Here is a 27,823-nt window from a genome sequence, read left to right on the forward strand (position 1 = left end):
TAGAATTCTGCAAGGAGGGCAGTTTTAGAGTATTCATGTTATCCAAGGGTATTGCCATGTTTGTTCAACCATTTGTTCTGGAGAGAAGTTCCTGATGGATTGTGACTGATGGACAGGAAAAATACTGGTGGGCTGAAATGTTGGGTCCTTGTTAGTATTGGGGAGACAAATTATTTAGGCCACTTTTTAAAATCTGCCAACCACAGATTGTTCAGTGCCTGTGCAAAACTTAAAATAATAAGTAAATATACAAATTCTCTCAGTGCCAACAAAGAACAATTTTAGACGTCAGTTCTAAAATACATTTCAGCACCTGCTCCCTCCCCAGTAAAATCTGGGTAAAGTCTTGCAGCATACTCTGAAGGTCATCAAATCTGGACTCAAGCAAACTATATGGGAAAGTGAAATCCAAAGTCAAGGGCCCCACATCAAGAACAACTACTTCTTGGGTCTTGGCTGTTCACAACTGCTGCAGAATCATGTAAGGAGAAAGGCAATGACACAGGTAGGTACAGTCAATTTCACTTAAGGATGTACAGGTTAGAACCAATGCCTTATAATCCACCTGTAAATCAGTCAGTAGCCAGTGTACAGGAGTAATGCAGTGCTGATTTAATAAATGGGCAATCACAATCTGCATTAGCTAATTTCTGGATTGTTTTAAGATATAGCCTCTTCTACAGCATATTGCAGTAATCCAACTTTAAGATGAAAATGGCATGGATGACCCTAGGAAGATCTGTATCTAAAATGAAAGGTCACAACCTTTTTGCCAAGAGGAAACAATAAAAGGCATTACTGAGAAACACTGCTACTTGAACAGACAACAAAAATCCTTAGGTTGTGAGCCTGTGTAACAAACAGCAGGTATACCCTTTCAGTCAGTGTTAGCCTGCATACTCCTCCAAAGCTATTAGATACTAGCTGAGTCACTCAGTTACACCAGCTAATCAGAAAAGATGATGTTATAAAGCTGTATTTTATCTGCATATTGCAGCCCATGTTGTCTCACTAGCCCTTTTTAAGAGGGATGGGAAATACTCCAGTAGATTCGTCCTTGAAAGTAGGTATTGATCCTGCTGGGAGATACTTATATGAGGGAGCTAGAATTTGAGGCAAAGAAGCTCTAGATTCTGGTCTCAGTAGTCCTGAGATAAAGATCCTAGATGCAGCCAAGCATAGGGAGATGGCTTGAGATGAACTATGTTATCTCTTTGTTAATAAAACCAGATCACAGAATGGGAGTGAGATGTGACTCCACACAGCATGTAGACGGTCTATTAAAATATATTGGGGAAGTCATCTCTTCACATTCCCCTAATGGTCCTATGCATATATTGATCAGAAGGGATGACAGACTAGCACCTGACCTTTTAATGGTTCTGTTTGTTTCTTTCAGAGAGCGCCCCAAAGGGGTAATAACTTCAGATAATTTCCAAAATCAGATAGCTTCTTAGGAGGATGCAGTGCTGTCTCTCAATGAGATAGTATAGATGCTTGGTGGAGAAAGATACAGCTAAACTGGAAGCCACACATCAGGAAACTTGACTTTAATGTTTTTAGGGTATTTGAGGAAACGTCAATGAAAAGTCATGAGAGTGAGATAGGATTGGAGGAAAGAAACAGTGGGGCAGAAAATAACACAACAAGGGAAGGAAATACAGTACCAGATCTTACATGCCTTTGTGGTGCTGCTAATTAGATATCCCCGCTGCTGGACTGAGGACTGGATGTCATGATAATGTGATGACTTTCAGCAATCACAGGTGAAAACAAAGTTCCTTAAATAAGTGCAAGGCCAGAGAGCCTTCCTCTCAGGGAGAAAGTCATTTAGGTAAGTCAAGATGAGTTGCAGTGTTGGTAGGTTGGGGGATGAGATGGGATGAGAGGGAGAGCTGAACTGAACTGATTTTTTTTCAAAGTCTCTTTTTAGGAAACCCCAAAAGGGAAAAAGTGGGTGCCATAGTTCACCCCCTACTCTTTTGTTCACCAACTCGGCCTAATATCTGTCACATCAATTTTGGTCTTTTAACTTTTAAAATTTGTTTTCACCACACATAATTCCAACGGTTCTTGGAACATATCAACATGGTCTTTTTGATTTAGACTAATCCAGCTTCTTTGCCTGCTTCTCTTGCACTTGTTAAACATTCAGTGTCGTAAATGATTTGGCCTAGTTTTCATGGTTATTGTAACATCTTATGAACTTTTACAGACACTATACATTTGAGCTCACAATAGATGTTCACTTTGTAGGCCCAATAGTCACAACAGGCCTTCCCCCTCTTGTCTACATTGAACAGATGTAGACAGCGAAGGGGTGGCAGTAGTACTTGTGATGTCTTGGTGCACCAGGAAACGGGGGGGGCTGTGCCCGATGAAAGAAAATCTGTCCTGGATTTTCAGCCCCGCTCTTTGAGGACAGTGCTTACTGAGATCAGTCCAGTCCTTATTGTGCATCCATTTTGAAGTCATATACCCAGTGGTCTGCAGGATAATGCTAAGAACCTTTTCCCATGGAGGGTCAGGCCTTTTCATTTATGAAAAATGAATTGATAGGTTCTTTTGTTTCAAGTATTTCTTTATTTTAGACTTAAAATTTGATTTCCAAATTACAAAAAATAATTTAAAATATCAAATTATCTTTAAATTGTTTTGCTGTCTAGTATTACCTAATATTTTCAGTGTTGTTTATATTTTCATATAGTAAACTACATATTACAATACTTCCATTTACATAATGTAAAATTATTTACATATCACTGAAAATTCCTAGCTGAATCTCTGAATCTTTCTACACAATCTAAATAGGGAATATAACTCATACATAACACTAGTTCAATAAGGGAAAAAAACTAATTGTATAATAAAATTTTGATAGTCTCCTTATTTAGCTCATTTTATCTGCTTATTAAACCATAAGTTCAGTGTTTAACATTATTAACAAATGTATTACTTCCAAATATAATCAAGGAAGGGTATGGATATAAGCTATGTAAATAAGACAGGAACATAGCTAGAAATAGCTGCTTTCTATATAAATGTTTGTTGAACAGATAAGAAGAGATTTACTACAATGTTACAGAAACACTCACATTTTTCAAGCTACTATTCAAATTATTATTAACATAAAAACTTGTTAGTGTTTTGATTGTTGACTTATCTATAATTGGCAGAAAGCCATAGAAAGAAAATACACAACAGACTATTAGCATTTCTACTCCTCATTAAAAGATTTGAAAGGAAAAATAATCTATAGACTAAACCTAAAAACGTAGTAACACTTTACTCCTAAACCAACCAAATGTGGGAGAAAATGCTCCTATAATAGGAACAACTCTCAGACATTCAATAGCAGCTTCTAGGGGCCTATTTAGAAGACTTTTGTGTGATTACTATGCTGAACAAAATGTGGAATTTAAGCTGTTGTTAAATGCAGATAAAGGTCAGGGAGCAGGATCTCCACAAACCGTCATTTGCAATATTTCTAACTTCCTTTATCCACAGAAGGAATGTGCAGTGCTACAACTGGGCAGAATCAATGCAAAATAAGGTATTCCTGGCAACCATGAGGTATTTACTGCTGTTAACAAAGAGCAGCATACAAATGTGTTTGAAACTCAGACACAGACAACTGTTGGAAAAGAATCCCAGAATAGTATTCATTTTACGTCAACTTGCTGTTAGTGAAAGGGATATAATCTGTCATTTTTATTTTGGAAGTTTCTTTCTCGCTGCTGCTGCAGCTTTTTCTCATCAGTTCATGTTTAGAGTGTGTAAACAGTCTAGTTAATCAAAACCACACACAGACCTAAATAATGTTACAGACCCTATGCTTTCTACATGTTAACAGACCTGTCCCATTATCTCCCTATTATGTCTCAGAAAATGTATGTAGGCATTCCTTATCTAAATCAGCAGCAAAACTGAGTGAGTGGCAATACAATTACTTATTTACCAGACTATATTAAAAGTGCACATATTAATTGTTTTCTGTGAGATGTATATGCTAACTGTATAGCTGCATATACCCTGACATGAATTACAGAACTGTTTACATTTTTTCTAGTTTCCAAATGCAGCTATTGCTATCCTACACATACTCTTCAGTTTTCAGTGAAAATGTAGTATTATATACAGTGTTTGAGGCTGGAATGATTGCTGGTATTGGGATTGAGGCTGGAATGATTGCTGGTATTGGGACTGATCCTTCCACTTTCACTCAAGTGAGTAAGCCTAACAAAAGAAATTAGTCCTATTAGAACTTTCATGTGAATAAGAAAGTTGCAGATCTTTCACCCACATTTATCATTTGCCTAATTCTCCTTGAGCTTATATGAAGTGACAATTAAGCCACTCTTCTTGCTGTTGATCTTAACTCTCAAATCTATATACTTGACTAATTGGCAACCGAATATCAAACTAGTGTAATGAGTGTTGATATTCTCTGCAAACATGTACAAGAGTAAACAATACACCCTGTAACATTCATCATCGCAAACCCAGACATAACTGGTTTGTATTGCACCATTCTATAAAGAGTTTATAAATGACAGATATACTGTAGTTGGTAAGCGATACTGAGGCTCTAATCCTGTTTACTATGTTGTAGTTGTATGGGGGGTGGGTCATATTTGTCTTCAACATATGGCCTTCAGAAGGACAGGAATGGACTTGCACCATTTTGTCACATTTAGAAAATATACTTTATCATTTCTTTTAACTAAAATATGCCTTTGAAACTGTTCTGGGATAGTCATATCAAGTTTGGGAATCTAGCACATTTTTTTTACTTAGTAACTACAGTGAGATTGAGTTCTCAGGACTTCTGAAAATCAGGCCACTAATGTTTTGAAGGAATTAGATTATGAAAAATAATTGAGTTGTTACTTTACATAACTAATTATTTTCTATGTTTAAAATATTGAACAGTCTATTTTTAATGACTTGTGTCTCAGGAGAACTGTACAATGTTAGAAAATAGTTTAATTTCTTTAACATAGACGCGCACACGGCCTTTTCAAAGTTCATGTGTGAAACTGCCAAAGTTTAGCTCTAATTAGCATATATTTTAACATGTATGATATGAAAATATAGCTAATGATACTATGCTGTCTTGGAGGCTTTTCAAAGAAGCATTTATCTGAAGAGAGGTAAACTGCATAGGATTAACTCATGATTGTAATGGTAATTTAAATCCATTATTTTAAAGCATAAAGATACGTAAAAAGAATTTGAAAACTTTATGCATGGGCACACATAAATGCTCCCGCACAAACAGCTTCCTGTTTTATCTCTCCCAAACTGTAGAGCATACAGCAAGTTTATAACTTAATATATCAAGCCAATTCCATTTAGTGATAACAAAATTATAATACTTTATTTTGGATTCCAGTGCAGACAAAATTGCAGTTTAAACCCATGTTGAATAGATATAGGTGCTTTGTAATGAAGTTTAGTCCAGAGTCCAGTTTTGAGTTTTCCTTGAGTTGAAACACTCTCTGCAGCTGCAGCACAATGTGCTTTCAGAGGCTGTTGGAAGCAAAATATAGATACACACAGACCAGATTCGCTTTCCATAACACCAGTTTTATGCCTGTGGAACTCCCTTGATTTTAATTGAATTATAGCAATATAAAACTGTTTTAACAAGGTGGAAAATCACATCCTTTGTATTGAATTTACCTTGGAGGCTAGTCTTAATTTTGGGTATGTGAAGAATGGATGTCTCTCTAGCATAGTTTTGCACCAGGGCAGATGGACAGTTCAGTCCATGGCAGATGAAGTGGTTTATCTTGTCTTCCAACTCCCATTTTTAACAGACTTGACATTTCCACAATGCAATGCAACTTTTCCTTGTCATTAAACCCCACTCTCAGTCACAAACTATTGCTTCTGCAATCAACTTCTGCCTACATCAGAAACTCAGCACTACATGTGTGGTCCAAATACTAGCCAAACTATTCAGTGCACTGAAGTGCTTTCTGTGAATGGGTGCAATCAATCAGAACTGATATTTAAGGTAGATAAGACTTTATCCTGGATTTGACCTTTCTTCAATCTTCCACTATCATCTTGGCAAATCTCTTGGTAACCCAGACTCCAGTTTTGCTACCAGTTTACATGGGAAGGTATATTTATTGTTCTTCCCATGGAAATCCACAGGTTTTTTTTTCCATTGGGCAAGAATATCAGGTGTGATAATGTATTTAAACAGTTTTGACTTGATCTCATCCTCAAATCTGTTGATTTCAATGGAGTTGCTTCCAATTTGTTTCAGCATAAGTGAAAGGATAATTAAGCCATTTATGTGGATGGCCTTGGCCTTGAACTTGCATATAAATATAATTTTGAATATGGTGGTGAATGTTCACAAGTGAAATGTTTGCCAAATCTAGGTGCAGAGTAGCAATGACATGGCTCCAGGGGTTATCTGCTGCAATACATATATCATGTGTCAAGTTATAAACTGGAACCAAACCAGAATTAAAAATATGGGACTGAAATTAAAATATCACAGTGAACAGAGTCCCCACATCTTTCTCCAATGCTCACTACACACACAACTGTATCATGATCAGTGATACTGGAGTCCATGTTCCCTAGCGTTACACACCAAGGTGTAGGCTCTGAGACTTAGTGGTCTGAGCAGAAGTCTGGCCTAGTGGTCAGGGCAGAATCAGAGGGCATAACTGAAGGCATGGTCAGGAAGTAAGACAGTAATCAAGAGTCAGGAATCAGAAGTTCAGAGGTATGCTGTTACACAACACAGGAAAGCAAAAAAAATCAGCAATGGCCTGGGTGTTGCCAAAAAGTATTAATAAAAAGTTATGGCAAATAAAAATAAGTGAAACACTCTTAATTAAAAAATACATAAATTAGTAAAATTAACAAAACATTGTAAAAAGTGAGGACAAAGCAAATGGGTGTGCCCACAACTAACTTGGTCCCTAAAAAAAAGTAATTTAAACCATTCAGGCAAAAATGTACCATGCAATATTTAGCCTTGTCTGGCACAAAAGTGTTTAATTTAGGCAATGGGTGTATTTGTGTGTTAACCACTAAAAAACATGTATTTAAAAAAATAAGTATCAGAGGGTGGCCGTGTTAGTCTGGATCTGTAAAAGCAGCAAAGAATCCTGTGGCACCTTATAGACTAACAGACGTTTTGGAGCATGAGCTTTCGTGGGTGAATACCCACTTCCTCAGATGCAACTGAGGAAGTGGGTATTCACCCACGAAAGCTCATGCTCCAAAACGTCTGTTAGTCTATAAGGTGCCACAGGATTCTTTGCTGCTTTTAAAAAAATAAGTCATGTAAATGTAATGTAACAAAGATCATTATTAATAAAATTTACCAAGGTCCTCTATTTTAAAAAGAAATTGTTTAAAAACCAAAAAATGTAAACTGATCCTTTATTTAAAAATACATTAAAAACAAAAACCTGAATAAAAGCAAAAAAATCAGGCAATATGCAATGTATATCCCAATACGGGGACTAGGGCTGGAGTGGAACAGGCTCGATTTATGCATTTCCTCCAAACACATTTAAGAACATCTTTCCAGCACAGACAGCTCTTTATACACAACCCATACATATATCACAATAATATTCCTGACCAGTGCATCACCAGTTTACAAGATAGTTTTTGGATAGATGTTATGACAACAGTGTCTTGAGGGTAGTGAGTATGGTAGGCCTGATATATGTTACAATACAGTGGGCCTTCTGCCAGTGGGCATTATGGAGCAGGCACACCCGCATTCAGCATCTCTCTTTGTAAATGAAACATGGTGGCAGTTTCTGAGCTGTGAGTTCTCTGCAGTGCAGAATCTGGCAGCATGAGCCATGGAACTCAGTCTAAAGCCCATTGAAGCCCTGGATTTTGCAGACACAAACCTAGCCCAGCAATAGGCCCGATGGAAGGAGGAGTTTAAATTGTACCAAATCTGACCATACAGGAGGACAAGAGCTGGAATGTAAAACTATTGTTTTACTTTTTTGGGGAACAGGGTGGAGAGATCTGCACCACTCTGAAGTTCACCATTGCCTCAAGTCTCACTGCAGTCCTAGGAGCCCTGGGGACCTACTCTTCCCAAAAGCAGAAGTAAACTGGAGAGAGACAGGTTTTTCACTAGAGAAAACTAGCGTTACTGCCTTATGCACCCTGCCTGCTACTTGCAATGTGGGGACTTAATAGACATCCTAATTCAGGACAAGATAGTCTGTGGCATTTGGGATCACTATCTGCAGGAGTTGCTTCTCTGGGGAGGTGTTCTTACATTAAACAGATGCTTAGATATGGGGTTTATAGTGGAAGCTTCAAGAGAAAGGATGAGAGCCCTAGAAGGAACAATACCCTCAAAGTACATGCAGTTAAACATAGACAAAGAAGAGCAGGTTGAGAGAGTTGCATACCTACATGAGATGCATTTACTCTGGGAGACAGCATGAGTGGGTAAAGGAGTAGTGCCTTGCACTAGGACAGCTGTGCAAGGAATGTGGGAAGTTGAACCATTTTAGCGATGTGTGCAGGAGCAGAGGAAGATCTCAGAAAGATTCAGTCAGTCTTGTACAAGAGGGAGATGGCACATCAGATAGCGGGGATGACATCATGATTCCTTAATTCCGACAGAATATCAGGTTTGAGCGCTCAGGACAAGAAAACAACAACGTATAAGACCGGCCCCATAAGTGTGCAACAATGTTAACAGGGAAACACCCTATGTGATTTCAGCTGGATAGCAGGACCTCCTGCAGTGTGATTCCTCAGGTTTAACTGGACTCAAACACACTCATTGCAAAAAGCAGGCACAATCAAATAATGTACAATGACAGCATAATGCAGCCCATAGGAAAATGTGACCTCATAGTGACTAACCCAAAAAATAAGAGATGGTACCAACTGACGTTTGTGGTGGTGGACAGTAAGCACCTCTTGGGGAATACAGTCATACAACCCAGGAATCTGAGTATAGTGCAGCATCAGAATTTTATCGATGCAGTGCAAGAAGCAAAAGGGGGAGTCCCTTGGACAATGGAGACAATTTTAAAAAGCATATTGGGATGTTTTCAAAAGTGATGGGAGTTTTAAAGGAAAGTTACAACTTGAAGTAGACCTCACAGTGGAACCCTGTGTATTTACTATGAAGGAAAATTCCAGTGGTAGTACATAACCCAGTACACAAGGAGTTTGAAAGTCTGTGGCGCGGGGGTATCGCACCACCTATTGAGGCCAGTACAGCCTAGATAAACAGCCTGTTGGTGCTAAGAAGCCACTAGGCAAATTATGCATCTGCATGGATCCAAAGCTACTGAACTGGCCACTGGAAAGATGCCACTATCCACTGCCCACAGTTGATATCTCACCAGAACTTTCCAAACCGAGAATCTAAGTAATTTTTAACTTGTTCTTTCCCTATTTTAGCCTCGGATCCTACCTCATTTTTCACTGGCATTCACTGTGTTAGACATTCAATTGCTAATAACCTTTTTGGTGAATACTGAAACAAAAAAAAAGTCATTTAGCACTTCTGCTATCTCCACATTTTCTGTTATTGTTCCCCAGCCCCTCATTGAGTAATAGGCCTCCCCAGTCCTTGGACTTCCCTTTGCTTCTAATGTATTTGTAGGATGTTTTCTTGTTACCCTTTATGTCTCTAGCTAGTTTAATCTCCTTTTGTGCCTTGACCCTTTTTATCTATACTTGTGTTATTTGTTTATACTCATCCTTTGTAATTTGACCTAGTTTCTACTTTTTGTAAGGCTCTTTTTTACATTTCAGATAATTGAAGATCTCCTGGTTAAGCCAGGGTGGTCTCTTGCCATACTTCCTTCCTTTCCTACGCATAATGAATGCCCCTGTCCTGTTGTAATACCAGCGAAGAGAGCCACTGACACTCTGGTGTGATGCACCAGGGAAAAGATTGGGCATCACTCTTTTGCAGGAGCAGCCTGTCACTTATGCCAGCGGAACCCTATCAGAGACTGAATCAGGGTAGGCCCAGTAGAAAACTAGTTTCTGGCTGTTGTATATGGAGTGCAGCAATTTCATCACTACCCCTATGGCCACCCAGTAAAGAGCAATCATACCACAATCCCCTAGAGACAGTCATGGTCAAGCCTCTGCTTAGTGCTCCAAAGAGATTGCATATTGATGTGCCTCCAGTTCCACCAGCCAGAGATCCAGTATTATCCAGGACAATTATTGATGCTGGCTCATACCTTGAACAGGGCATATATACCCAGCATTGGCAAGCTGGGGGAAGGGAATAAGGACATTGAATCAATTAATACGCTGCACTATCTCCCAATCTGAACAGCTGATGGAAACCAAAGAGGCTATGGAAAAGAACATCAGCTGCAGGTATTCAAGAGAGTGATACTAGCAGGATGGCCAAAAGATATAAGCTAAGTACTGATAGGAGCAGAACTACATTTTCAAATTAAAGATGAGTTGAGTGTCCAGGATGGAACCATATATTGATAACAGAGAGTTGCCTCCTTATGTCGGGATCTTGTGCAAAAAAATACCTGGACATTGACAGCTGTTTTAGACAGGCCCATTAATGTGTTCACTGGTCAGGAATGAACATACAACTCCACTCCTTGATAGAAGGGTGTGGTAATTGTCATCACAAAGAGACTCTGTTACCACATGAGCTGACTGTGGGAAAAGGTGGAAGCAGATTTATTCACCTTCAAGGAAAAGCAGTATTTGATTACAGTGCACTGCTATTGAAATATTTGGGAGGTTGATGTTCTGCCTGATACAAGATGCATGTCACTGCTTGGCAAATTGAAGGGCCACTTTGCAAAATATGGCATTCCAGACACTGTACTCACATACAACATATTCCAATTTGCCTGGGAAGAATTTAAGGAGTTTGACCACATCTCCTTCCCAACGTATGCACAGAGTAACAGTAAGGTGGAATCAGCTGTGAACAGCTAAGAGACTGTTACATGAGGCTGTTTTTTCTGGTTCTGATCCCTTGTTAGCATTTTTGGCATATAGGAATGCCACATCACAGGGATGCCAAAGCAGTCCAGTGCAGGCATAGATGGAACAAAGAACCTAACCCTGCTACCAATAAGATGAGACCTGTTGCAGCCAGAATCATAGGATTGTAGAACTGGAAGGGACCTCAAGAGGTCATCTAGTCCAGTCCCCTGCACTCATGGCAGGACTAAGTATTAGAGGGATGGGACATGCTGAGAAATGGCCAACAATCAGAGAAAGCAGGCACTAGAGTACAACAGGTCAGCCAAGGATTTTCCAGGCCTGGAAACAGGCACTGCTCTGAGAATCTAGCCATTAGAGACACTCCTGCAGGAGTGGACTAAAGGAGTCATGAGGGTAACATGGTGGTTTATCCAGGGAGAGGAGAGCCTGAGACTAATCCAGCCCTGATTACAAGTGAGATTCATCTGAGAGGAATCCAGCGAGGCCAACATAAAACGCACCAAGAATCTGCAGGGAGAATGGAGGGGGCCAGACAGAGGAAGGCTAAGCTTCTCCTGAGCAGAATAAGGTCTCTGTAGATAGAGAAGCAATGGAGATGAGTATAAACTCTGGACCTACTATGATGGACCTTGCATTTGGGACCCTAAGAAAAACTTTGAATTGCTTTGGGTATGGATCTAGTTTTAGGGCAGAACTGGTGATAGCCCTGAGAGAGACTATACACCACTCCATAGGGTCCCTGAAGAGAGGGAAAAGAGGTTGGGCCCTATGGAAACACCTCTGGCCAGAAGGGGGAGCCTGTCAAATAGCAACCCTGCTACAAATTGGCAAATTTGGCAGGCTCTGATCCCCCACCCACTAGGGAAGAACGGGGGCAACAGAGAGTGAATCCCTACTGTGGTGGGAAAGCATGTCCTTCCTTGGACAAATGGAAGAGAGATTTGCAAAGGGCTTGAGAATTTCAGAAAATTTCCATCTGGACTGGTAATTTTGCTTCTGGTCCACGCTAATGGACAAACCACCTCTGGCGTGGTTGACTCGGATTCAGCCCAGATGTTGACGCAGGGAGACCCAGTTCTGGAGAAGTGGCTGCAGACTCCGATGGTTATTTTCTTCATCCACCGAGATGTAAAACCCTACCCTCCTGCTGCCATCATGATGTGAGTTGAGAAGCATGAGGAGCCAATCCAGGTAGAGGTATCAAAAATTTGCCCTGGCCTGTAGTAAAAGGACAGGACTGGAATCATTTCCAGAGCCTGCTTAGTGCCTCCACCACAGCACAAACTGGGAAAAAAGGAGAAAACTCTGCAGGTAACCTCACGCGCATATTCCCCCATGTAAACTCAGACCTCGTGGAGGCCACGAAATCTCAACAGCAGAGATGGGAGGCTGGACTACTTGGGGCATAGTTAAATCAAACTCAAGGGAGTGTTACACCTGAAGAGAACCTGGAGGAAGGTACCTTTGTTGGTCAGAATATGTTGATTCATCTCACCTAGGCCCCAATGTTTTGTCAGACTCACGTGATGCAGTGGTTGAGCAATGAGTAGACAAGAGCCTTATCACCAACTGGCTATAGTAAATGGGGAGATCCTCCGAGAGCAACAAGCTTCAACCTACTCCCATATTGGATTGGGAAAACACCTGCTTTATTGAATAGCCCAAGATGCCCACATAAAAGAAAAAGGGCACCAGCTATTGCAGGGTTTCTCAAACAGGGGTCACTGCTTGTGTAGGCAAAGCCACTGGGGGGCCGGGCCGGTGGATTTACCTGCCCCGTCCACAGATCCGTCCGATCACGGCTCCCACTGGCCACGGATCGTCGCTCTGGGCCAATGGGGGCTAGTCACTATCCTCTTTAAACTCACTTGTTGCTTTCAAAGTTCCAGCATGGCTTCCCAGACTCATGTGACCAGGGATATTTCCCCCTAAAAACTGTTATAGTATCACTATAAAACCATGTAGTCTGTAGCACAATTTGGCTAGCAATATTGTCAAGGAAAAAAAAATCTTTGTCCTTATCAATTAAAGAAACCATGCTAGCAAGTACCCTAGCCACAACTATAATATTCAGGGTTCTGAATTATGATGTGAAGTTACAGTATTTGGTCTTTGCAGTAATGCAGTGAAGAATTGTAATTCAATTGGTAATACCTGTGGTTACTGCACAGAGACAGTTGCAATACCAGATGGAGTAAAACAGTGGAAGAATGTAAAGAGGACAAGTTAAGGTTAAAAGGTCTTACCTGTGAAGAAGTAGTAGCTGACATTAAAGAAGACAGATTAAAGACAAAGGGTAAATGAGAGATCTTGTTCTTTCTTTTACAAGAAATCAGTAATAGATAATCTCACCCTTGTGGTTATCACAGTAGCACGATGATGAATAAAGGAAGAAACAGCTAAGGCATATGTTGGCAGTTGTGCTACTGCTACTGGATGGTTTTCTCTGGACAACAATTAAGAGCCAGGACTGTTGAACATATATCCATTTTTTTTTTGTGTGTGTAAGGAGCAAAAACAGTATATTGAGTGTCACTGTTCCCCAAAAGCAGTGCTTGTAGACAACACAATATGGACAAATACCTTAATTAATGCTACAGGCCTATCTGTCCATTAGCAAATTCCAAGCTACTCTGCGGCTGATGAGTCCCTAGTCAGACACCTCGCATGCATATATCTCCTTACCCTTCCCCAAAATGTAGAAAAATCCCTTGTTTTTGAGCCTAACTCTTAATAGCAGCTATGTGTTCAGCATGTTTGTTACCTTCAGATTTCTTCTATACCTTCTTTCTTTGGCTCTTTATAACCTCAGTCCTCCTCCTGATACCAGGTCACTGGTTCCCAGACTAGGAGTTTACATGGCTGGAAATTGTTTCCCAGAGTTTTAATTCTTTTCCTGCTGGTCCATTCAATAATAGAGCTCATGCCCTATGGTGTTTTCCACTCTTATCTGGAGGGTCTGCTATACATTCCCAGCATACATGCCTGGGGTTTACGGCGGAAAAATCAATGGGCCTGATTCACCACTGCCTTGCTATTTGCACAATTCATTTACACTAGTGTAAAGTAAGTGCACGGTAGGTATTATTGCTGCCGTTCTATTCTAGTAGTTTTATACCTACTTTGCATTGATGTAAATGACTACATATCATACCAGACAATGAAGAACAGGCCAAATGCAGATGGCTAGCAGCATAAGCATACTATACTAGGCCAGGCCACTGGTTCATCTAGTTTGTTGTACTGTTTCTGACATGCATTAGGGCTCATCTACAGCTCAATTGCATCCAAATAAGGTGACCCAATTACTACAGAATTGTGTGCTGGCTCATTACAACATAGTTGCAATTTGTTGCTTGTTTCATATTAGCTCTAGTATGGTTTAAAAAAGAGTTGTGGGGATCAGGAATGAGAATGAATGAATCATACAGCTGCACTAAGAGAGACATAAACAGGTAGCAAAATGTTAGTGAGAAACAACTCCCACACGGGTGATACCTCAGTGGGATTAGGAATGGGAGAAGGAGTGAGCTGCACCAATTTAGGCTTGGTCTACATTTAAAACTTATACCATCATACACCCCCTCAGTAGCATAGTTATATCAACAAAACCTGTGGTGTAGCCACAGCTATGTTGACAGCTAACTTTGTTTGGGGAGGTTTCAGAGTAGCAGCCATGTTAGTCTGTAACCGCAAAAAGAACAGGAGTTGTTGTGGCACCTTAGAGACTAACAAATTTATTTGAGCATAAGCTTTTGTGGGCTACAGCCCACTTCATTGGATGCATAGACTGTTCGGGGAAATGATGTTCCTACACTGGCAGAAAAATTCCTGTCAACGTATGCTGTGTCTATATAGAAGCTATACCAGCATATATATGGAGAATAAATGGCATGTGGAGTTTGGGAATACAGTGGTGATTTTGAAGCACTTCTGTTATGCAACATAAGGTTGAGGAGTATCTGGTGCTATGGCTGTTTCTTGAGGGATCTATTATAGCTGGAGTGGATGGGGTAACTATCTTGCCTTAGCTATTAATCTTGCCTTAGCATTTCCAATCCATTCAGTTGCTTTTAACCTTCTGAAACTTACATCTTTTGGGATTGTATTTTATAGATCTTGTCTTTGCTGAAGATTTTTTTTTTAAATTATGATCCAAAACCCTTCTGCCATTTCTGAGACTAAAGGAAGTGGTGGGGAAAATACACTTTTGCAATTACACATAAAACATTTTTTAACAACTTCATCTCAGCAGTTTTAGACTGAAAGTTTAAATGTGGTGGGAAACGGACCTTAGGCTGGAAATTTTTTTTTTAATGTTGTAGTAAAAGTTGGTTTTAACTTGGCTGAGTGGTGAGGATTTAAAAATCATACCCTGTCAATGAGCAGTAGCTTTTTTAAAAAAATGTTAAAGGTCTTCTAATAAAGAGTTCTTGGTGTTATTTTGAAAGGAGATTGTCAGGGCCCCAGTACTGAACCCAGGCCCACCAGATCTCTAGATGGCATCACTAGCTGTATAATAGCAGTGCACTGAACCACCATCTCTGACCAACAGCCTTAGTGCTAAAGGCCTACAGATCTATAACAACCATACCTTAAGACCCCTGATTGGCTGGAAAGATTGCATTCTCATTGAGTACCTGGACTGTATAAAGACTCCAACAGGAAGAGGAAACTGTCTGAGCTACAGTTTGCCCACCAGTTGCTGCGTAGACCGCTCTGTTTTACTGCCTTGCCTGACTCTGCCTTGCTGTCCTGCTGCCTCACTGACCTTGCTTTCCCACCGCACTGAACCAGCCTCTTGGATTGGGTCTTCTGGCTACTGACCCCATGAGAACTCTCTGCCATTGCCCCTGACTGCCTTGAATACCAGTTGATTTCCCAGCTACCCAACCACCGGCACACACTTGACTACTGCTCTGGACTGCCCCCTAGCTCACCTCAGCCACTGGGCTTTACAGTTTGCTCAGATTGCTTCTGCCCTACCTGAAAAGGTTCCATACCCACATGGCACCACAGGCTCTCCAGCAGACACTGAGCCTCCAGTAGCAGATAGCTCACCTAAAAGTAGAAACCAAGCCTTACAGGCCACAGCAAACCAGCTTTGGGTAGAAAACCAGACCAAACGCCCCTTCTGTTTTGAGTGAATGTACTCAGTGTCAGAAACCAAATTAGCTGCCACTAAGGGCTACGTCCATGAAAATCTGGAGAAAGGTTTTATCTGGTGTTCTACATCTCTGGCTGGGGCTCCTGTCCTCTGTGAAAAAGAAATATGGCTCCCTACGACTCTGCATGGACTACTGTTCCCTAAATAAAATGGCTTTGAGAATTGAAACCCACTACTCCTGATTCCAGAGCTCCTGTATCAGGTTAGAATAGCCCAGGTATTCACCAAGTTCAGCCTCAGAGGGGTGTACAATCTAGTCAGAATCCAATCAAGGGATGGATGGAAAACTACTTTTCGCACTTGGTATGGCCACTCTGAATATCTGGTGATGTCTTTTGGACTTAATAACATGTCTGTTCGCAATGTCCTAGAAAGACTCCACTAACTCTGACTCTGTGCTAAGGTGGAGAAATATGTCTTTGATCAGCCCACCATGGAATTCTTAGGCTGCATTCTGTCTACAGTGGGCGTCTACATGAACCCCCAAAAGTTGGAAGGAGTTCGCAACTGGGCAACGCTGCAAAGTTTTATAGAAATTCAGTGCTTTATTGGACTTGCAAATTCCCATAGACACTTCATATGGGACTACTCCCAAATCCTAGCCCCTATGGATTCTGCTACCTGCCAAATTCACTTGGACACAGAAGCTCAAGAAGCCTTGTCATCTGAAGACAACATTCACCTTCATGCCCATCCTCATGCACACCAACAAAAGTCAACCTTTCATCCTGGAAACTGATGCTTCCAGCATCACCATTGGAGCAGTTCTACCCAGAAACGGCCTCAATCAAGTTCATACCTGTGAGTACTATTCTCATAAACTCACTCCTGCTGAGAACAATTATGAAATTTTGGACAAAGAGTTACTTGCCATCAAAATTACTTTTGAGACATTATCTGGAAGGAGGCAAACACCCAGTCCAAGTGTTCGCTGATCACAAAAATCTAGAGCACCTGCACTCTGATAAAGCCCTAACCCAACAATAGCTGTGCTGGGCTCTCTTCTCTTCTAGATTTGATTTTATTATAATCTACTGATCTGGCTTCTGCAATGGGAAAACAGACGCCCTGTCCTGCAAAGGGGAATATGCCAACAATCCTAAGGGACTAAAAAAAGAGCCTCCTTTCATCCTGAAACTACATTACTTTCCTGGAGGATCATTACCAGGGGTGGCTCTAAGCACCAGCAAAGCAATCATGTGCTTGGGACAGCCCATTTGCAGGGGTGGCAGGGATCCAGCCTGAGAGCTGAGAACCAACAGGGGGCCTTGAGAGCTGCAGTTCCTTGATTAGCTCCCTGCCCATACTGGAGCAGGGAAAGAACTACATTTCCCTGCATTTCCTTGGCCATTACCAACAGGAAAGGAAAGGGGAGGAAGTGAGGTGGTTGAGACCTCATGCTGCAGCGTGCTGTGAGTGGAGAGTTGCACTGTGAAGGGTAGGGTTACCATATTTTAACATTCAAAAAAATAGGACACTCCATGGGGAGGGAGGGTAGCCCCAAAATGCTATCATCCACTCCCTCCGACTGCCCCCCCCACAGAAACCCCAACCCATCCAACCCCCCTGATCGCCCCCTCCCGGGAGCCCTGCCCCTATCTATGCCTCCCTTCTCCTTGTCCCCAGCTGCCCCCTCCTGAGAAACGCACCCAACTTCCCCCCAGGACCCACCCCCTACCTGTCCCCTGACAAATCCCTGGGACTCCCATGCCAATCCAACCGCTGCCTGTCCCCTGACTGCCCCCCCGAACCCCTGATCCATCTAACCTCTCCTGCTCCCTGTCCCTTGACTGCCCCCCCCGGAACCTCCTATCCCTTCTCCAGCACCCTTACTGTGCCACTCAGACCAGTGTGTCTGGCTCTGCGCAGCGCCAGCCATGCTGCTGCAGACATGCTGCCGTGCTCTCCCGCGGAGCCACAGCCTACCCCCTGCCCCCCTGGCACCTGCCTTCCAGATTTGAGCACCTCAAAATTCAGGAGTGCTCAAGCTCACTTTGGGCAGCTGTTACTTCATTTCTCCCAAATCAAATATACTGATCCACTGTAACTTGCTGTAGAAAAAGTAGGATAAAATTGAGAAAAAATGCTTCCCAGTGGTTATTAGGACTGGAATTGCTATTTTCAACAGCCATTGCCGTTTGTTTGTTTTGTTTGTTTAAAAGGCAGACCGTGATATTGCATTGGCAAATTCCCCATACAAAGAGTGGAACAAAATAATAATAAAGGCACCTCAACTTTTCCTCATTTATGTAGGACAGTCTTATAATATGCATCCAGATATCCTCCAATCACACAAGCTGAAAACTGTTCCACTTTACTGCAGTTCTGTAACCATATGGGAACCAATCCTGTCTGTGTTCTGTGCACATCTAAAATTCCTGCTGAATGACCCATCCTGGGAGCGAGTTACCAGTGACCCAGGCTGCGGCGGAAGAAGGGTGCAGGTGGTGGTGAGGAGAGACCAGGGCTGGGGCGGCAGGAGGTGTGTGGGAGGGGCAATGGTCGGGGGGAGCCCAGAGCTGGGGCGGCAGGGGGGTGTGGGTAGGGGGAGAGAGCCCAGGGCTGGAGTAGCAGGGGGGGGTGGCAAGGAGCCCAGGGCTGGGACGGGGGGCCAGCCAAAAATTTTTTTGCTTGGGGTGGCAAAAAACCTAGAGTGACCCTGATCATTGCTATCCGATTTGTTCATGACCATATGTTCCACCCTACCAAATGACCTGTTCACCCACACGCTTCTAACTTCCAACACTGAACCCCAGGGAAAGTTCATACAAAAGGATGGACACCAGCATATCTATATCCTTGAGAGACACCCCTGTTTGGAGGCCCTACATATTTGCCATGACATCCCTTGGGCTGGATGCTTCAGACAGGCACAACCACTTGCATAGCATGTCATTCTTTCTAGGGGCCAAAACTGTCGTCCAATGTTCAGGTCTAAATCAGATCTTGTAATACGTCTGGCTATACAAAAGTCCCCTAAATAAAACCTTTTGGGATGTTTATATCTGCTGAGATCCCCTGGAGGCCTTAGGCTAATATTACAATGGACTTCATTGTCAAATTACCACAATCTGAGGGATGCCATACCATACTGATAATAGTATATCAACTGACAAAGATGGTGGACTTCATTCCTTATGCACATCTTCCCATCACCAAGAACACCATTTGTCCCCCTCATTGCATACGTATGTCACCTCCACAGCCTCCCAGACCACATCAAGGGTACCTCAGATTGGGGGTCCCAGTTCATATCTCAATTTTGGTGGGAGGTGTTTTGCCTACTAGTGATGAGTCTCCATGCATCTACTGCCTACCATCCACAAACCAATTACCAATCAAAAAAAGTAAACCAGGTTTTAGAACAATACCTGTGATGCTTCACAAACTGCCACCAAAATGACTGAGCCTCACTGATGCCATACACAGAATCCGCATACAACACAGACTGTGTCTTGTCCAAGGTGACCCTGTTTTTTGAAAATTACATCTTTCACTCCTGTTTTCACCCTACACTTCTCATAGTACCCCAGTTCCTGCAGCCTCAGATCTGGAAGGAAGAGTTTCAACAAAGAAGGAGTTGAAACAAAACCTAGATGCAGCCATAACTGCATACAAACATCATGCTGATCGCCACTGGTAGAGAGGCCATATGTTTGGTCAATAGCCATAATTTTGTCCTACTGCAAACACCTCAAGACAGGCAGACCCATAAGTAAACTGGACTACCAGAACCTAGCACCCTATCAGAATCTCAGGCAAAGTAACCCAGTAACCTTCAAACTTCAACTTCCCTACTACCTTAAGGTGCACCCTGTATTCCATGTCTCTCTTCTTAAACCCTTCTCTGAATGAAAATAATCTCCTACTCCACCAGTACGAGGCCAAGATCTTGTCCACAAGATCCTAAACTGCTATGTACGAAGAGGAAAGATATGATACCTCCTTGACTGAGAAGGGTATAGGCTGGAGGATTGGTCCTGGGAACCAGCCCATTATGTACATGCTCCTGTAAAGGTCAGAATGTTCCACAGAGCCCATCCAGATAAGCCTGGTCCTTCAGTACCCCAAGGGAGAAGAGTGATGTCATGACCCTAGGCCTACCTGGTTCCTAAACAGCATTCTTAGCTGCTGTGCCATAAGCCACTGCCCCTGACTCACTGCCTTAGTGCTAAAGGCCTACAGACCCATAGCAGCCAGGCCACAGCCCCCTTGATTGGCTGGAAAGACAGCATTCTCATTGGGTACCCTGACTATATAAGGAGCCCAACAGAGGGGAGGGCAAACTACAGCCTGTGGGCCAGATCTGGCCCATCAGGGATTTCAGTGCAGCCCGTGAGATTGCCAGCCCCATGGTGCAACTCCCATGGTGGACGCGTCAGGTAAACAAACAGGCCTGGCTTGCCAGGGTGCTTACCCTGGCGGGCTGTGTGCCAAAGGTTGACAATTCCTGATTTAATACATTGTAGTTTTGTTTAACTGGAGCATCTGCGGGCATGGAGCCCCTCAGCTCCCTGTGGCTGCACTTTGCCGTTCCCAGCCAGGGTGCTTATCCTGGCGGGCCGGTAGCCAAAGTTTTCCAACCCCTGAAATATATGGCTGGCTTATGAAAGGGTCATACAGTTTTTGCTATTTTTACCTATCCATTTTGGGGGGTCAGCTTATAAACAAATGGGCTAATGAATGAGTATATACAGTAATTTAATTCCCATGAAGAAAATAAATTATTCTTTATTCTGGAATAACAGATAATTATGATGAGATTTATAGCTTTTCTCTTCTGTTATAATAAGTTATTTTCAAATGAAGGGCCAGTTGGGAATACTGATCTGAGTAAATTTTTTCACATGCCTAAGTGAGTGATCAGTCCCATACCTACTTTGTTCACTTTGTACACCCAACCCATGTACAGAGAGCCTGACCCAAAACCCACTGAAGTAAATATGCTTCTTGCAAAAGCCATATTTTTCTTTTGTTGATTGTTTTCTCCTTTTTCTGGGAATTCATATGTCACTGGAATTTGCCTTAATGAGGCAAGGATCCTGTGGAAATAATAATACAGGTGTGGCCAACCCAAGGCTTCCGAGCCTCATGTAGAGAGTGTGGCTCACAGAGGCACCCCCACCATTATCCAACTACCAGACTTGGTGTGGGGAGCTTGGGGCTTCTGCCCTGTGGCAGAGTGGTGGGGATAGGGGCTTCTGCCCTGGAGGGATGGGGGCTCAGGGCTTCTGTAATATATATAACCATGTAATTAAAGACTGCATCATGAAACCTGTGCATGGGGAAGCAGTCAAGGTTGTGCATGCAACCTTAACTTTGGCATTTCCTGACTTTGAATACTTCAGTTTGTAACCTTAACATTCTCTTAATTTAGTTATTTTCTAAAATGAATTCCTTATATATGGTGATGATTCAGCAGATGGCACTCTTTCCTCTGACTCGCTGCTGAACAAATGCCCGGCATTGTTTTAGAGGGCAATGTTTTCTTTCAGATTAGACATAAAATCAAGATCCTGACCCCTTGTGATTAAAGATATCAGGTTGTTCCTTTTGAGAGAAAGGGTATTAATCCCAATGTATTGATTATATCCCATCAGGGTAGTTTTATCTTCCTCCTTAATTTCAGATGGAAAAAATATTCATAGAATCATAGAAATATTTGTTTATTTGGGTCATCCGTAGTCCAGTCCCCTGGGCTGAGGCAGGACCCAAAGAAACCTAGAGCATACCTGACAGGAGTTTATCTAACTTGTTCTTAAAAACCTTCAGTGAAGGTTCCGCAACCACCTTGTGAAGCCTATTCCAGTCCTTAGCTACCCTTCTAGTTAGAGACTTTTTCTTAATATCCCTAAATTTCCCTTGCTTCAGATTAAGCCCATTACTTCTTGTCCTACCTTCAGTGGACATGGAGGACAATTGAACACCATCCTCTTAATAACAGCGCTTAGATACTTGAAGATTGTTATCAGCCAGACTGTTAGATCCTTAATTTCCTGTCCTAAATGTTGCGTTGCTATGTATTGTTAAGCAGTTATTGAGTTCCACCCCAGATGTGGATACATTTCTGTGTTGGATGTATCAGCCTGTTAATTTTATAAAATGCTTTGGGATCCTTCAGGATGAAAAGTACTATATAAATGAAAAACATTTTTTGTTACATTAGAGATCCTTAATCAGAATGCTCATGCTAAAATACAGACTGTCAATTCTATCTAGTGGGAAGATTTGAAACTCAAGACCACTAGGTGGGGTTGTAAACAATATAGTATCTGTTGTAATTCTTAATGCTTTGCTGAAACTATATACTGCCAAAAATGTAATTCTCAGAAAAGAGAAAACAATAGTACATCACTAAAACAGAAATACGGCTTTCATCAGAAATATTTTTGTACTTTCAAATACTGATGTTTTTATAGAGATAAAAATAAAGAATTCCATGTTCAGTGAGCCTATTGTGAAACCACACAATACCATTTAGATTTTTTCTTTTTGTCCCTCAATATCCATTTTCCTCATTGTTATGGCATTTCCTCTTTGTTGTAGTAACTTATTAGCAACAATTCACACACTAACACAGAGTAGCAAAATCAGAAACCTAATCTGGCAGTTAAATTTCATTTTGATTTACTCGCTCTGTTTTTGTTTTGGTTTTTTAGTTCCTACTATCAGAAAAGCAGTCGACTGAGTGATCCTTTGCTTTGCATACTCAGATAGCTAACCAATTTTATATCTGATTTTTTATGCCATATTTACAGTATTTCACACAGTACAAAGATCCGGCAAGACCATAGCAAGACAAAGTGCACCAAGCCAATTTTAATACTCTGGAGCTGCTTTTTAATATCTTCTTAAGAAATTGCTTTGTTGCAAAACATTATACTGCTGTGTTGTGTAATTTATGTATTCTTTTTTAATGTAATGTGAGAAGGACAAGGTCACTTTTTACATCACTGGAATGATTGAGTGTATATTCTGGGGTTAAGATACTCTCTTAGTTCTTGAGAGTGTCCTGGCTTGTATCTTTTAATAAATCTAGATTTTTTTTTCTTTGCCTGTCTTGCAAATGAAATTTCTATCCATAATAGCTGCTGGCATATACACCAGTTTAATTGTTTATATGTCATTATCAATGTTGAAGATTCTCTTTAGAGTGCAGTACAGACTTTCTATCCACTAACAATCATAATAGTTGAATTTATTTTGTTTTTGCCTTCTGGGTATCGATAAATTAAGCATTGGCTGGCTTTGAAATCTGTCACAGGTTTTTCCATTGTCCACTGCTTTATCCTCAAGATCATCAGTCTTTCTTGACTCAGGCTATAATAAAAGGGTTTAGCATACTGCTGAACAAGTAATATTTGGCTGGATTTTGAATAATGTGTTACCTAGTGAGAAAAATATTTTGTGTTTGAGGATGACTGGATTGAATTGTGGACTATTGCTTATCTGTAAAATTTAGGACCATGGATCAAATCTAGCTCAGAAGGAGCAATATAATAGTTTTAGACAACAGAAACTTATATCTTAATTAAGTATATAACATATTTCAGTGTATTTCCATTTAATGTAAGAACTAATATAATTCATATGCTAAAATAGGTTCATGATATTATATTAGCATATTTTCCATTTCAATTTAAAATGCATGTTGATCAGAAGATGTGGTATAGGTTCTTTTCATTATTGTCAGTATTAAAGTATGAATGTGATGATCAATATTGTGTGTTTACTATTTTAGCTACATTCCCACACTAGGTATAATCATTTAATACATTTTATTTGGGACTGGAGTCATGGGTTCTTGGAATTATGTTAATAAACAAGTATGACTGGTATTTTCTTGTGAAGAAAATAAGATAGGGAAAAAGAATTCGATACAGTTCTGTGCTCACCTAGCACTATATTCTGTAGGTGAACTAAAATAGAGGTGACTATAAATGCATTGCTTCTTTTTTAAAATAAAAAAATTTAGCTGCATTTAGTAATAAAATAAACAGTTAAATGCAAAGCTTATTTTTATCATGAACAATCTTAATTAACCAAACATCAAATATAAGTTAACTTTGACTTGGGCCTTATCCAGAAATAGTAATTTTAAAAAAAGTCAAAGAATACATTTTTATTGTCATTGTAGTCATTTGGGGACAGATTTTTAAAGATATTTAGGTGCCTAAAGATGCGGATAGGCACCCAATGGAATTGACTCAAGTGCATCAAACTCCTATTGATTTCAGCGGGAGTTAGGTACTAGGTGCTTTCAAATACCTTTTAAAATCTGGGACTAAATCCCAATGATTTTTCAAAGAGACTTAGGAATCTAAGTGCCTAAGTCCCTTTTGAAAATGGACTTAGGTGCTTTTGAAAATTTTATCTGAAGTCTTAAATTAAGCACACTCTTTAATTTTGCTTGTACCGTATCAAGAGTTTCAGAATAATTGGGAACACTGTTTGTTACCTAGGTCCAAAGACTAGAATGTGGGACTGCAAAAAGCTATTGTACTGTAGTGTCTTTCCACCAAAGAGATGGCTACCTCTTGGGCTGAGACGCTAGTGAGAGAGATCTGCAAAGCTGCAGCTTGGTCCTCAGTGCTCACCTTTATCTATCATTACATACTAAGACTGGGAACACTAGCTTATAACAGCTTTTGGAAGGAGAAGCCTGCAAAGTGAGGTAAGCCCATTGCCCATAAGCTAATGCTTATGATGTTCACTGTCAGGATTTTCTTTGATTGATGGGGGAAGAGGTGACATCTGAAAAAAGGAAGTTAGTTACCAGCACAGACTATCACAGTTAGTGATAGTCTGCTTCCTACTCCATCCTAATTCTAGTCCACTTCCTTTCTAGAAGTTGGAGTTTTTTATTCTGTTGTGTTCCTTTTTTCTCCAATATTGTGTACGTTATTGATTGGTCTGCAAGTTCTCAGAGTATGAACTGGGAGAGCTTTATACCAAACTATTTTAACATTAGTCTTGACTGACCATTCATTTTTGCTCATTGTTTTTTGGTAGTTGAACATGAACAGCTGTCTTTCATGACTTCCTTTACACACTGGGTAAGAGGTAGATTACAAAACAGAATTTTCCCATCAGAGCCAGTAAATCCAGGACTCATTAGTAAAACTGATTGTTATCATAAAACAAAAGTAAAGTCATGGTTTTGTTACAGCAAGCAATGCAAATGTCACAAACATATAGGAAAAAAATGCAAACAATCATGAAGGCCTTATTTTGAGAAAAATGTCCTTTTTTGCAGTAAAAATATTTTAAACTGGTTGATTAAAATTAGCTATTTTTAAAACATTGAAAATCCCACCTGATCTCCCATACCCCTCTCTGAATTTTTATAATTTTCCCTCTCTATTTGTTCATTGTAGAGAAGTCATAGGCTCTACTTTTGCAAAGACAATGCACCTTCTTTCTTTTACACATTATGAACAGTCCCATGAAAATCAGTGGAATTATTCACAAGTTAGTCTTTATAGGATCAAGGTCCTGCTCGGTAGGTTAAAGGCCAACAAATTTTATGAGAAAACCCTAAGTCCTAACCAGCATCAACTTGATTTTGTAAAAAAAATATTTCCTCATACTTTTGTTTAAGGAAACTTAAACATTATAATAAGGGGTTTGTGTTTAGAAGGGTCTTTTGGGTGGGTCTGAGATCAACAGCACCAGAAATACTCAGGCCCATCCCTCCTTGTTGGTCCCTTTTCTCTTTCTGCTCACACCTGCCTGCTGCTAGCTGCCTGTTCAGTCATAGTTTCACTTTTAGCTTTGTGGTGGTAAACACCTTTTAGGGCCTCAGAAAGGGCATGCATAATTGAAAAAATACAGTGACACCAATTATACTCAAAACTCTGTCAACTTTACAAAGTAAATGAATTTGAGAATGAGAAAAAATCTCTAATCTATAGGAGTTATAATAATCCTAGATCTTCTTTATAATAGCAGGACCACACTGCTGCTGTGCACCATCTGCTGGGTGAAGCACATTTGGGAGAGCCTTAAAGGAGCCAGGTCTGGATCCTGGAAGTAATTGGGACCAGTTGGGACCTTTAACTACTAGAGCAATGTCATGGCTTCTGTTACAATTCTTGGGTTACTGACAGACACCACCTGCTGCTTGGGTGCTGAAACATCTATAAGGCACCCCCCATCTGTATAAACAGTAGTCTCTGAGTCAAATACCCTGACTGAATTGGTACCCAGTTAGTTGATACAATTTTTTTTTTTTTACTGGAAATGTGATTTTCAAGTGGACATTTTTGCTTTAGAAACACTGCCTGTCAACAACATTAAAAATAAGCAAAAGTTTAAAAATACTGGAGGGGAACATCTAGGCACGGTTTGAAGTCTAGGTTAACTGGCTTACAGTTTTTTAGTGTGCTTTATGTTGCTAAAATATTAATGGGTAAGAAAATCACGTAAGGCCCATATGTTCCCCTTCTGCACAAAAGCATGTGATGGGGAACTAATTAATAGAAAAACTGTACATTTATCCCGCTGGTAGGGGTGTGGAGAGGACAGGATGTAGAAATCAACATTTCATGAGAAGCCAGAGATCTGCTAGGATCCTAGCCCCAGCCCCATTGATCTCATGCAGTGCTTGGAGGGACATTCCCTCCGCATTCTCCACCAGACTCTCCCCCAGCCACTGCAGCACAGTAAGACCATGGGTTGTCCTGCCAAAGGCTCACTCTTCCCTGCTGTGTGCTGTGACTCTCTAGCAAGGAATCACAAAGTGTGCAGAACAGAGCTGGGCAACATTAACTTTCCCACAACTTCACCTGCAGCCTGTGAGAGCACACTACCTCCCTGGCTCCTTCTCCTGGTCCTGGTCCCACCACTTCTTCTGTAAAGCCAAGTAGCCATGCAGATATGAAGAACAGAAAGCTGGAAAAGCAGAGGTGAGGGGAGTATTCTAGTTAGTCTCTTCCCTTTTCATGGGATCCTATCATGGCTTTTTCTGCAGACATATTCCCTCTTCAATACACACACCATGGTTAACGGAAGAGAGCATATAGTGCATAGTCAGCATGACTTAGTACACAATTTCCAGACTTGGTTATTACTTAATCTACAGGTCCAAGGCACTTCTCTTAATTGGGAACTAATTTCATGGCAAACAGAAGTGTTGAAAGTGTTTAAATATGCTGTTTATTAATTGAATGTAAAAAATAATAGGATTTGAAGTTTCTGAACACAAATTTAAAACATAAAACCCACCTTTTTCCATACTGAGATATTTAAAAATATTTTTGCTGACATTTACTAAATTTGTGAAACAAAACAAAAATAACCTTGGAATTGAGAAGCATGAGAAATATCATCCACTCAAAAATGCCAACAAGCTAAAAGCAGAGAAGTATTTCTCCAGCCATAAATCCCAAATTGCTGCTACAACACTATAATTTCAGGAATGGCAGTACACATCAGTTTATAGGGGGATATTTTAAGTGATGCTCTATATGCTTACAGTGTTCTTAAAAGGCAGCTAGAGGTCAAGTTAGCTATTGTTAAACGTATTGAGTCCAACATAGAAATCATTTTGCATATTAGACTTAAAATTCTTCAGAAACTTTAATGTGCTATGGAAGCACATAGACTTGCATATGTTCTTCTTGCTTCCAGCTCCCACTCTGACATGCTAGATTTTCACAGAGATGGCAAAGGGCACATCTCTGACAC

Source organism: Gopherus evgoodei, chromosome 11, assembly GCF_007399415.2.
Source record: "Gopherus evgoodei ecotype Sinaloan lineage chromosome 11, rGopEvg1_v1.p, whole genome shotgun sequence".
NCBI lineage: Eukaryota > Metazoa > Chordata > Testudines > Testudinidae > Gopherus > Gopherus evgoodei.